Raw genomic sequence first — 13,036 nt, forward strand, 5'->3', positions numbered from 1 at the left:
AGTTCTACTCGGTCAGATTTGTATCCCTTGTTGAATATGGAAATACAAATTCAATTAAACTAAATTTAAAATTTGTCTTTCATTTTCAAACTTTTGGCGCTGTTGGATTACCTCTAAACATTCTTCAATTTTGATCAAACCTTGCCAATCCTATTTGTTTTATTAAAAGGAACGGATTTTTATCCGTAATTTTGATTTTTCAAATTTAAAAAAATTAAAAAACCCTCTTGTAATCATAGTTTGTACAAAAGAGTATCTATCTTGACTAATCGGACAAATGAAAGGGTGCAGGTGGCATTCAGATATGTATTATAACATAAACCAATTAAAATAAATATAAAGATTAAAACTTTTTTTTACGAAAATAAAAAATATATTTTTTTCAAATATGGGTAATATATACCTTTTTTATGAGAAGGATGATGTATATGAGGATAATATGACTAGTGCGTTTTTTTTTTCTTTGGCAAAGAAAATTATAGAATAATTTGATTCATAAAGGTTTTATTCATTTTTATCCTAATTTATCTATTGTGGTTATTGTAGATTTAAGAAATTAAGTTATTGTGTAGTTTTATTTAATGAAGTTAAATGAATAAAACATTCCCCTTATTTTGATTATCATACTTTAAGATCTACCTTAAAAAAATATTAACAGGTAGAAAAAGAAACATTAGCTCATATTTTTCCCCGACAAAAATAGTTTAATTACTAATTGGAAATCTATTCTGTTGCTTTTTAATTATAAAAATCTCTTCCAGATTTAACATTGGGTTGTCTTCAGCTATTCTTATAGAACTACAGTAAAGACAATATATTCTCCAACACGATTGTATTGTAAAACTTTTAGCAATATCTATATAACTTTTAAAAATATCTATATATATTTTCATAGACATAGTCAACTTTTGCAATTTTAGGATTTAGCCTTAAAAAGAAACAGTGACATCATAATTAGAAATACGTAAGCCATTCACTTATAAATAAAATAGATAGGTCATTCACACAAATAAAATATCATATTTTGATTTAAAAACACCTCAGCATTTATGACACTCATTTTTTTGTTGGACATAACAGTTTGTTTTGTTAAATATGATACAATATTGTTAAGTAGAAAAGGAATCACAATTTCTTTTATGATATACACGTATTCGTAATCAGTTTAAAAAGTATTAATATAATTAAATATGGAATTTAAAGGTTTGTTTGGGTGCTTTGTATAATCATAACATGTCAACATGCTTAGTTTATTTTTTCTAATAAAGATTTCCGTAACATTTTCTAACGCATTTTTTGTGTTGATTTAAAATCATATATTTTTGTAGCCTGTAGAGTTTTTAAAAATAAAATGCATTCAAATTTTATCAATGTTTTGGGGCTTTTAAATGACCTTATATATATATACTAATTTTGAGAACACGAAACGATAATATGTACATATATATATAAATAATATATATTTAATGTGTTGTAACTGTGTGTACTTTTATATTTTCTGGCTGGATAGTCACAATACAGCATCCAACAATGGTTTGCAATCTTGCTTTCATTCTAAAATCACTCGTAGCAATTTTCCATTGTGCGAATATCTTTTTGAAATTTTACTTTTTTTTCATCACTCACTGCTCCAAGGTTATCAGGAAAAAATCTTAGCAGTAATGCAGGGAGTGAATTTTCTATGTGAAGAAATATGATACACTTAAATGAAATTTCCCTGTTGAAGGAATACTCTTAATTTGAGGTATCCCTGTTGTCACTTGAACAGAGGAAGACGTCCTGATTGTATATCCATAAACATTTCTATAAAGTTGAGATTTTCACGGATGTGCCATTATGATATACGTGGATATGAGATATATGAGGATATGGAGTTTATATATATACTTTATTCTACACGCGGAGAATCCAGAATGACTCTCATATTAATATATTATTATACACAAAATACATACGGAACATTTATACATAGGTCACTAAACCTATGGCTATCCATATATATATATAACAGCCATCGATAACTTTTTCATAATCCCCTATCTACTTTTAAATGCAGTGTACTTTTAGACTAAATATTGATTGCTCATAAGAGCAAGTTCAGATATGGTGCACCTGAAAAAGTAATGACATACTATAATTTCTCAAAATAATATTTTTCTTAATATTATATTTTATTTTAGAAGAATAATAAGGGGATAATGTGTAAAAATTTTGAGACTCGTAAATTCAAAATGTATCAATTCAATATAAGGAGGATTTATCAAATTGATTGGGTCAACACAAATGAATAAGTAAACTTATAAGAAATGACATTAGTTTAATCTTAAAAACTGTACACGCTAGAAAAAAAAAAACAACAACAGATTTTGAGTCTATGTCAAAATGCTGTTAAAAACACTCAAAATTAATTCCAATGAAGATTCTATTTTGACCTTTGTCTAATGAATATTATCCCCCATAAAACCATCCTCGTTGGTCTTTAATATTAACTTCCCTGTTTCACTTGTTCAAATTGTTTCATATTTGCTTTCAAAAGAAATAATAAGTCTAAAGTAGGAGTTGATAAACTCTAAATTTAATACGAAAAGGGACGATATTCATATTTTTCACTTATCCAATAAAGGTTGTTTAATTAATCAATAGTTTATGTTTTTATGAGTTATTTTTAACATACAAAAGGGACGATATATCTATATTATTTGATATATTTTTTGTCCATGCGTGTTTTTATTTTTATTTTGTACAACTACCTAAAATAAGAGGCTCCTATTTAGAGGCAAAAGTTGACCAATCATAAGCTGCAAAATAATATTTTTCAACGTATTTGAAGAATATTATATTTAGAAAATATATTTGTAGAAAATAATACATATATGTCAATAAAATACGTATTTAATAGATTAAGTATAATACAAAAATATTTCAATATTGAAAATATTACAAGTATTTATCAAATAATGTTCTGGAAAGAGCAAGAACGTCATTGACACGTTAGTGAACAAGTAGAAATGATATTGAGAAATGAGTTTTATTTTTAATGTCCAAAACATAAGTCATTTTTTCAAACGAATTTGATAATTGATAATGTACAAAGTAATGATATTTAGTCGTTATTGAATATTGTCAATCGACCATTCTCAAAATTAATTCCATTGATGATGTCTATTTTGAGGTTTACACAATGAAGTTGTATAACAAAGAATAAGTATTTGATAATACATTATAAGTATAGTAAAACTTATCCCAATTGATTAAGCAGTTCATAAAATTCTTTAATACTTTCACAGTATATTAGTCTTCAATACATTTTGACTTATTGTCTTCAATACATTTTGACTATATTTGACGAATAATATTTTAAGTTAATTTGATAAAATGATTATTTTAATATCAGTTTTTAGCAATAATAATATTGATTAGTTAACAAGGCTTTAAGCACCTTGCAAGATCAATAAATGACTTATGTAGTTATCAAGCCATAAATTATTTGAATATTTTTCTCAACGATAGACAAAGAATTGTAACCATTTTATGGATTTATATTTTGCTGCAACTACATTTAAGAAATATGAAGGCTCTATTACAATGGTATTTAGACAAAATTAGACTCTAAAAAGCTGAGAAAATTATTCTAACAAGTTGGAGAAGCAACTACATCTTTTGTTTTTGAGTTAGTTATGATTGATGGATATTCAGCAAACTGATAATTCTACACTCAAGAACTATCTAACAACACATTAAATACACCAGTTATTTTTGATTTTGGTACATATATTTTTGCTTATTCAATAACTTATTGGGAAGATAGTTTTTGAAATGTCCTTTGTTTGATGGTTAAGAAATGTTTGCTGAATTTATTTGTATAAAAAAGTTAAATCATCTCGAAAAACAAAATCTGTCAAGTATGGACACAAATTGACGAACAGAGTTTTTAACCTTGTCTCACAGATACATTTTTAACATTAACTTCTGCTATGATGGGCCAATATTTTATTTTCAATAAAAGTTTTAGTTATGTTTTAACTGGACAAATTCAGTCAGACCTATTGGATAAAAGTCTGTTTTCTATCGACGTAATAGTGGATGTAACTATGAGATAGTTCCTTCAAATAGATAAATCTGTACAATTATCTGCACATATCAAGTTTAGAGAGATGAGATTGGTCGACATTCGTGAACATTATGTACAGAAATTTGAGGAAAATCTTTTGACTACTGCATATTTTCTTTTGGAAAACTTAAGTTTGAATGTAATTACAGCGCAAGTTGACTTAGGAAAACTATTTTACATTCCAGAATATTCAGAAAAGACCAAGTAGCAAAGAAATCTTTGAATGTTATCTCTGTTTTTTCTGAGTTAATGATTTTTTTTTTTTGCTACATTCATTATATAAATAATAGGTATGCATAAAGTTTATGATAATTTGTACGTCATTTTCACATTTGCAGCGCCAACCAGTATTCAAATAGATGAAAAATACACAAGCTGTTCAGTTTTAATTTTTTTGCAACCAAAAATTAAAATTACTCGGAATGTATTCAACCAATTAAGATACGTTTGATATCATTGTATTATACGGCTAAGATTAAATAATTGATATTATATAATAAATATACTCTTTTGATTTTTTTGTTAACAATCCTAGACAATATAGAAATTGTATTCCAAAGACTCAAGTCTCTTGATTTATTTTGCCAGGGCCTCTCTAACAAAAGAGCTCTCTCAGACCAGGAATCGAATGATTTAGCCTTTATTTCATCATTTTTATGTCTCCTAATTAATAATTGAATTCTGATTTGAATTTTAAAATACTCAATAGCTGTTCCTAAAATTATAACAAGGCTTAAGGCTTTGACCCTCCCTCGTTTACTAGCTGCAGTTATGAAAAGTTATGGTAAAAAACTGGGGTAAGGGATTTCGGGGGCTTGATTGCTTTAAGAATACAAACCTAGGGGGTAAAAGGATTAAAAGTGCTAACTCAATGGTAAAAATATGGAATGTAATTGTCCAGGGGAAGTAAGTGTCCTGTTCCCAATGAAAACAGAAACACCTTTACCCAAATATTGGGAAATCAAACTTTAAGTCTCTAAACCTCACATTTTATAATAGAGAAAATATAAAGTACGATTTTTGGAATGGTAAACATAAGAAATGGAAAAAAACTAGATTTTGATGGTTTACCGAATGTATATATTAGGGAGGAAACAGGACGCAAAATTCTAATAACTTACGTAAATACTTCATACGTTTACACTAAATATTTTTTATGGTAAAAAATCAAATGGTAAAACCTAATTGACTTTACACACTATTACTTCATTTTTATTTCAACAGCATCAGAAGACTATGTGAAGTCACATGCTACAATTAATACATCCTCCACCAAAACAATATTTTTGGACTGAACTAAATAAATTAAAAAAACTTGCAAAGTTGAGTAAGTGTTCAATATCATAGTGATACCAATATTACCTTTAACTATTATTTGTTATTCGGTTTCTTTTTTCTTTTTTTTTTAAAGAAACGACAGGTAATATTATTTTCATTCCCTTTCAATATGGAGAATTGTTAAGGAGTTATAAGTACCAGGAGTCGAAGAGGATTGAGATCTTAATATTACATATATATTTATTGATATATTTGTAAATATGATATTATAATAAACCCCAGAAATAACCGTGTTTCATTTAATGTCTAGAGTAAAACAATGTCAGAAAATTATGATATCTAAATAATCAATTTTTTTTTTAAAAAGGCCAAATTGTCCCATAGGTTGTTTAAGGATTAAATATAATAATAACCTTTATTATAAAAATAAAGATAAGTATTTTGAAAGGAAATTGCAGAAGGTGGTTAATTATTTCAATGGTGCACGAAAAAAATGGGGTACGCCCACTTAAATCAAGGAGTGCAAACCACCTGGGCCTTCAACCAATTAACTCAAATGAATTAAATACATAAATTATTGTCTACGAATACAAAGAAAAAGGATCAATGGGCCCAAAGAATAAAAATGTCACAAATTCATGAGGGATTCACAAGGTACTAAAATTTAACGGATTTTGAATATTTTACGTTTAAAATTCAACAAATGCTATTTCTCAATTGATAATTATGGCTCCAAACGTTTCTAAGTCTGAGCCCCCATCCTTGATGCTGACCGCCTTTGCAAACCCAGTAGGATGTCAAATCATATAAATAAAATATTAGTTAAACTCTGGAAGTCATTTCACAAAATAGTGAATTAGCGATGGGTTATTAGCCCTCTACGTGCCCTACAAGAAAATGCAACTAGAGTCTCGCATAAGGAGTTCATTCACGAATTACAACAACTTGGCAGTGGCTTATGAACCAACTCCGAGTCATACTAATATATTGCACAACATGTGGGCTGATGAAATACAACTGTTACGCCAATGTGGAAAATCGGGCATCTTGAAAATACCTGGCTAATCTATAAACATTTCCAATAGTCTTGTCACTTTATGTTCATTAGCATTGTCAGATAAAATATTTGCCAAAAACAAAATTGTGTCAAAGATGAAACTCTGACCAAGACTAGATGAATACTAACTAAAAGATGACTATGACGAAGCAATGACGATGTCTAACGAAGACAATATTATGACGCAGACGAAAGCTGATGAAAAGATGACAAAGACTATTGGCTGACGAAGACTCGACAAAACTAAAAATAGCTGACAAAGTTTACACTCCTATAAAGAAACATTGAGGATATCTGACGAAGACAATATTATGACGCAGACGAATGATGAGGATGACTAACGACTGATGAAGACTCTTGGGTGACGGAAAACGAGACGTGACAAGATGAAGACGAGACAAAATTGAAAATAACTGACAATGTTAACAACATGCAATTTAACTAACTATCCCTTTCAAAATGAGAATTAAATGTTTGGGATACATTTTACTACGAATAAAATTATTTGGCATAAAAAAAGAGGAATGTCAGCAATTCAAATAAACACTGAAACACTTATTGTTCCAATTCAAATGAACATTTATAATAATATAATATTTTCAATAAAACCAAATAGTGAAATTGTATAACTAATTTGATAATATTTTGAAGTACCTATGGTCCATAAACACGTTATTGAAGCATTGGATATTACGCAAAACACTAATTATTTGGAAGTAAATTAATTTTAAAGTTTTTTGGTTGTTGGTACATATATTAGCGATCCGTCACTTTAGGAAATTTTGGAGTAAGTTAGTTTATTGACATCACATCACACTTTCATTATCATCCACCGTGCGTCCGGGCCTCTGTCTTGTTCCCTCAATTTTTTCTAATAACAACATTAGCTTATGGTACCTAGTATATGATATTCTTCGACATCAAGCACGTTTAACTTTTTTATCAACTCTCAGCCTCAATTGATTAGTGTTGCGTCTTGACGAGGGAGAGACGCAAACTTCTTTATAGTGGGAGAAATCCAGGATGACCGAGAGAAATGTAGGAGAAAAATTTCACGTAGAGGAAAAAAAGCTACATTTAGATCATGTGTATTCTAACTATACTCTAATATATTTACAAAAGACGAGACTATTTATAACACGTAAAACACAGTACTTATATAAGAAGATAAAAACATGTAAGGAGATATTAAATACATAACATCAATATGTACCAAATTGTTCCATGGTGGTGTCATTTTAAACAGGTTATTCCATGAACAAGCAGCCTATAGATCTTTTTCCATCCATGTCCAGGCGAGGACAAAATATTCTTATTTTATTTGCAAAATTTATCTAAATAGATTTGCCGTGTTTTCAGCACGCGCACCAGAAAAACAATAGTCCTCATAAAATTTTTAAGGACCGAGCACCTTGATCGTTATTTATAGAAATAACATTTAACCCTTGTTGAGGTTTTAAGGACCCGAGCACCCTGCTCGTCCCTGGGAGACATCTTGCTCGATGTACCCTCATCCAACTCGGGATGATTCAGAAGAGAGACCGTTCCAAAATTACCCAATGATTTAACGGAAATAGGCACAGTTAGAGAACCAAAATTGTGTAGGACTAAACCCATTTTTTTGATGATAATTCTATGTTGAACTATATGATTTAAATGAATAAAGTTATAATTATTATAACCTAGATTAAAGGTCAAAATGATAAACAGATCCAACTTCCCCCAGATTTGTAGGACAATTTGTTATTTAGAAGTCATTTTGTGTATTTATAAAAAAAATAAAACTAAAGCTTTAAGCTTCCTTTTGATAAATTTTGTTTCAGAGTCATATTATAAAATGAAATCCCATCCTCGTCGAAAATTGTTGCGTCTTATTTGAAAGATTGACTCTCCCATTATAAAACTTTTTCTTTAAATTGGGATAAATCCAGGATGACATGGGAAATGAAGGAAGAATGACGTGGAGGAATGAAACTACACACTGTTTATATGAACATGTGTATTCTAACTATAACCTTTAATTTTAGCATATCAAAACTTTACAAAAGACTTTGTTGAAAATTTATGTTTCTTTTACTGAAAACAGATGGGGAAAAGTTTATGTTCTCTAAATAATTCATTTCCAGATTTATCGCTATCGATAAAAAATTTGAGAGCATCTTAATTGACTCATTGGTCAAATGATTTTTTCTAATTTTTTTGTACACTTGGTTACTGATTAATAAAAGTCATATTTAGTATTCATTAAAAACATTTCATTCATAATTTTATCAAAATAAGTATCCATTTCAGAGAATGAAGTAACGAAACTTCTAAACTGAGACCCTTGATTAATTTAAATGTCGACCTGATATAAATTTTTTTAAGTTCATAAAATATATCAAGTTAGCTACTTTAAATCCCATGGATTATACTTATAAAACTTCTATAAAAACGACTGAATTAAAATAGACATGAATATGTATGAATTGTTACAAAGAGGTGTCATTTTAGACATATTCATAACAATTGTTGAGTCTTTTTTTTTTCTTTTTTTTCATATTTCAAGCTATTTTATTGGACAATTTTAATATGATGTTTATTTTATTTGACAAATATATTAACTTTAAATACAAATTTGTCAGTGTTTTTTGTTTAAAACAGAATTTGTAACTAGTTTTCATTAAAAATTTTCATAACAAACTTTGAGACTCCGATTTATTTATAAAAATATAATTTAATTCTAAGGAGGTTTTAAAAGAAATATAAGGGCAGAGTTGGAAGTAGCATTAAAAATGATGTAAGATACACTCAAAATTATTTTTGATGATAATTCTATGTTGAACTATATGATTTAAATGAATAAAGGTATAATTATGTATAACGCAACAAGATTAAAGGTCAATAATGATAAACAGATCAACTTCCCCCAGATTTGTAGGACAATTTGTTATTTAGAAGTCATTTTGTGTATTTATAAAAAAATAAAATCTTAAAGCTTTAAAAATCCTTTTGATAAATTTTGTTTCAGAGTCATATTATAAAATGAAATAACTATAAAGGCAAAATTGTTGATCACCTTTGGTATTTGTCCAACGGGAAGATTGACTCTCCCATTATAAAACCACTTTTTCTTTAAAATTGACATAAAACTGGTCTATAGTTCTTCCGTGGATCAAATAAAATACAGTACTGCAACCCATAAAAAAATTGTTTTTAAATCCTTTCTACACAGGCAATTGAAATTTGCCCTTCCTGTACTTTTTTCACATACCTAATGTATGTCATAGCTCTAACCTTTAATTTTAGCATATCAAAACTTCATACAAAATGACTTTGTTGAAAATAAAGAGCTCTGTTTCTTTTACTGAATGTTTATTACAGAACAAAAATGCCTTAAAGGCTGCTGTCAACAAGGCTTGGGCCTCCATGGACGCCGATTACATCCAGCAAGTCTGTGGCAGCTTCAAACGTCGCCTGACCAGTGTCATTGAGTCAAATGGTGGCTACAGTGATTAAATTTGATCACAAACTATTTTATTATTCTGAAAATGTATGAATAAATTGTTTCTCAAGTCATTTGAAATGTCATTATTGTCCGCAATATGTTCTGAACAAAAATCAGTAAGTAATTCTGCACGGCCCGGTATTGAAATATTAAGAAAATATTATTATTTAACTTGTTTAACAAAATTTATATTTGTTAATCTTAATCAGGATGAATCTCTGTAAGAAGAATTTATTGGATTTCTTCAGAAATTTATAAATAAAACTAGTTATACTACTAATTGTAGTATACACTATAATAGTTATGCTATTCAATTTTGTTGAACAAGTTAAATAATATTATTTCATTTAATTTGTTAAAAGAATGTATATTTGCTATTATTAATTAGGGTGAATCTCAATAAGAAGAATTTATTGGATTTCTTACGATATTTTTAAATATGATTAAACAATTTAAAGAGTTTTCAAGAACTTACTATTGGTTAATTTGGAAACGAACTCAAACTTGATCAATTTTAACAACAATGTCTATAGTCTATAGCTTCAAGATCTGAAGAGTGGGAGAACGTTGATAAGTGGCACTGGAGATTTGAGGAACATACGGTGTCAATGAAAGTGAGTTTTCAATCTATGAAGCAGCAGGTTATGGTTCTATGGAGCTTGTATCGAACAGTATGGCCCTAGACGTACGATATAATGTACATATACCAAAAGACGAAAGCAAATCTGTGGAAGATATTATTGATGCTATTACAAAAAGCTTTGAGACACACGTTCTATCATTGTCAACTGGGTTAAATTATAAAAACGAGAATGAATCATGTGATGGTTATGCACGTCACTGAAGGAATTATCGGTGAGAGCAGAGCTTTGAAAATATGTCAAAGATCGATTAGTCTCGAAATTTTTGCAGGTTTACGAGATGAAAACAAGAGGCGTCAAGTTTTTAGAAGGAAAAAGTTTGGTCTTTTCTATCAAGACCTTTTAAAGTCCGGTGATTCGTTTCAATAGTGAAAAAGAAGTCAGGAGATCTAACGAAGTTCTGGGCCCAATCAATTTCAAGACAGCTGAATTTTGGAAGATGTGGTTCAAATGCTCATGATAGAGGAGAAGAATGTAGGGCTTTTAACCAAATATGTTTCATTTGTGAAAGGTTATGGTTGGATGTGGGAGTTCAAGAGGGATGAAAAAGTGGCAAAGAAATTGAAGACTTGTCATATGAGGTCAAATTCAGTGGGGAATTCAAAACAATAAACACCCACTATCATGTTAAATGTGGAAGGTTGGGCAATAAACTCTACAAATAGGTGATATATAAGATTATCCCTGATTCGGGATGTGAAGCATTCATTTGCAGAGAAAAAATTGTTCGAAGCCTTCAAGTGGAAGATTTATATAGGGTATCATCAATCTCAGTCACCGGAGCCAATGCATCTCAAATTAAATGTGTTAGAAAGGTCAAAGCAAAATTCAGATTCAACTAAAAAGTACATGGTGGATGATATTTTTGTCTGTCCAGGAACTCAAGGAATACTTATACCCACCCTGGTATGCAGCGAATAAGTTTGGACTATTCTCAAAAAATTATCCAATACATGATCCCTAAATTTCGTCCAACCAAACAGAGACATTTGAAATTAAAGTTGATGATTTGTTTAAAGAGTTTGAAGATGTTTGTGATGATGGTGAAATGTTGAAGCGTAGGAAATTTGAGCCTGTCAAAATCATTTTAAAAGAGAAGGCAAACCCCATTTGCATGAATTGAGTTAGACCAACAGCTTACACTTTGAGAGAAGAGACAAAGAGGGAGCTCAATTCACTGGGAAATTGGGAATAGAGTAATTGAAAAGTGATAGAACCAACTGATTGGGGTAATCCCATAATTGTTATAAAAAAAGAAGAATAGATCTGTGAAGTTATGTGTGGACCTAACTTACTTATTAAATAAGTTTGTTAAATTACTTCATTATCCTATTAAGACACCTCAATAACCTATTGATGGAATCCCTGCAGATGGCAATTTTTTCACTGTAGGTGATGCATCAAAGGCATCAAATGGAGCTTGAAGAAAAAAGTCGTCCATTAACTTGTTTCACTACACCATGGGGCCACTATGGATTTGAAAAATGTCCAAACGGTTTATAGTGCACAAGATATATCGAAGCTATCGAAGTAAATACTATTAACTAGAGTAATATGCAATACTAAGACGTATCCATAATATTTATTTTATTAATGCTTTAAATGACTCCAGAATTTAGTAAAACTTGTCTATAGACAACATATTTACTTACTCTAAAAAAACTCACTAATACTCTTTTTAATTATAATTACTTTTAATTTGATGTTGCACTTTCAAATCTACAACCCATAGCTTTAAATAACTTTGAAAGACGAGAAATCGAGCGAGCTTGTTTTATATAAAAAATCAACTTATTTGGGGGGGAACTTGCCGCCTCCAGAGGCCAGGAATCTTATCCGATCAGAATGAAATATAACCCTAGTTACGTTCTCAGAATTCTAAACAACTTAACTAAACTTTGTTCTCTGCATTCTTCTTTATTTCGTACTCCTTTTGTCACAGACTGCTCGTAGATGATAAAATAAAAATAAGCTACTCCATTCAAAGCATTCTTCACTTTGTCAGGGTTACCATACTACTTTTTGGATTTTTTTAAACATAGCCAGTATGCTACGGACTAGCATCAATGCTTGTCATAACCTTCTCCTGCTTAGTTAGTCCTCTCTACAATAATATTTTTTGACAATTTACAATAATATTTTTTGAAATCAGGAATGACCCCTGCAGACTCATTGTTGAGCTGTTACTTAATAGAAACACTATCATCATTTTTGTCCCTAATCTATACTATACGTCGTTCTCTGTTACATGGATCAAAATTGCCAAAACGTATTCGGGATCTGTTTTTCTTCCTTTGAATACTTGGAACTAGGTATACTGAACAAACCTCTGTCCATATATATATTAACATTATTATTATATACTTAATACATTTTGATTTAGAAAACATCTTTATCAACCGTGACTCACTTTCCTCCCAACATACTAGAAAGAAAGAAATATATTTTAATCTCTATGCCTA

General features: G+C 29.5%; 1 long non-coding RNA gene across 1 annotated transcript; it reads left to right on the plus strand.

Moving 5' to 3' along the window:
- Nucleotides 1–10,493: 10,493 nt before the first annotated feature.
- Nucleotides 10,494–12,560, plus strand: LOC139906608 (uncharacterized). Its single transcript, XR_011782247.1, has 2 exons — nt 10,494–10,788; nt 10,846–12,560. It is a non-coding gene; the product is annotated as an uncharacterized lncRNA (long non-coding RNA).
- The last annotated feature ends 476 nt before the right edge of the window (nt 12,561–13,036 follow it).

Source organism: Lepeophtheirus salmonis, chromosome 11 (assembly GCF_016086655.4).
Source record: "Lepeophtheirus salmonis chromosome 11, UVic_Lsal_1.4, whole genome shotgun sequence".
NCBI lineage: Eukaryota > Metazoa > Arthropoda > Copepoda > Siphonostomatoida > Caligidae > Lepeophtheirus > Lepeophtheirus salmonis.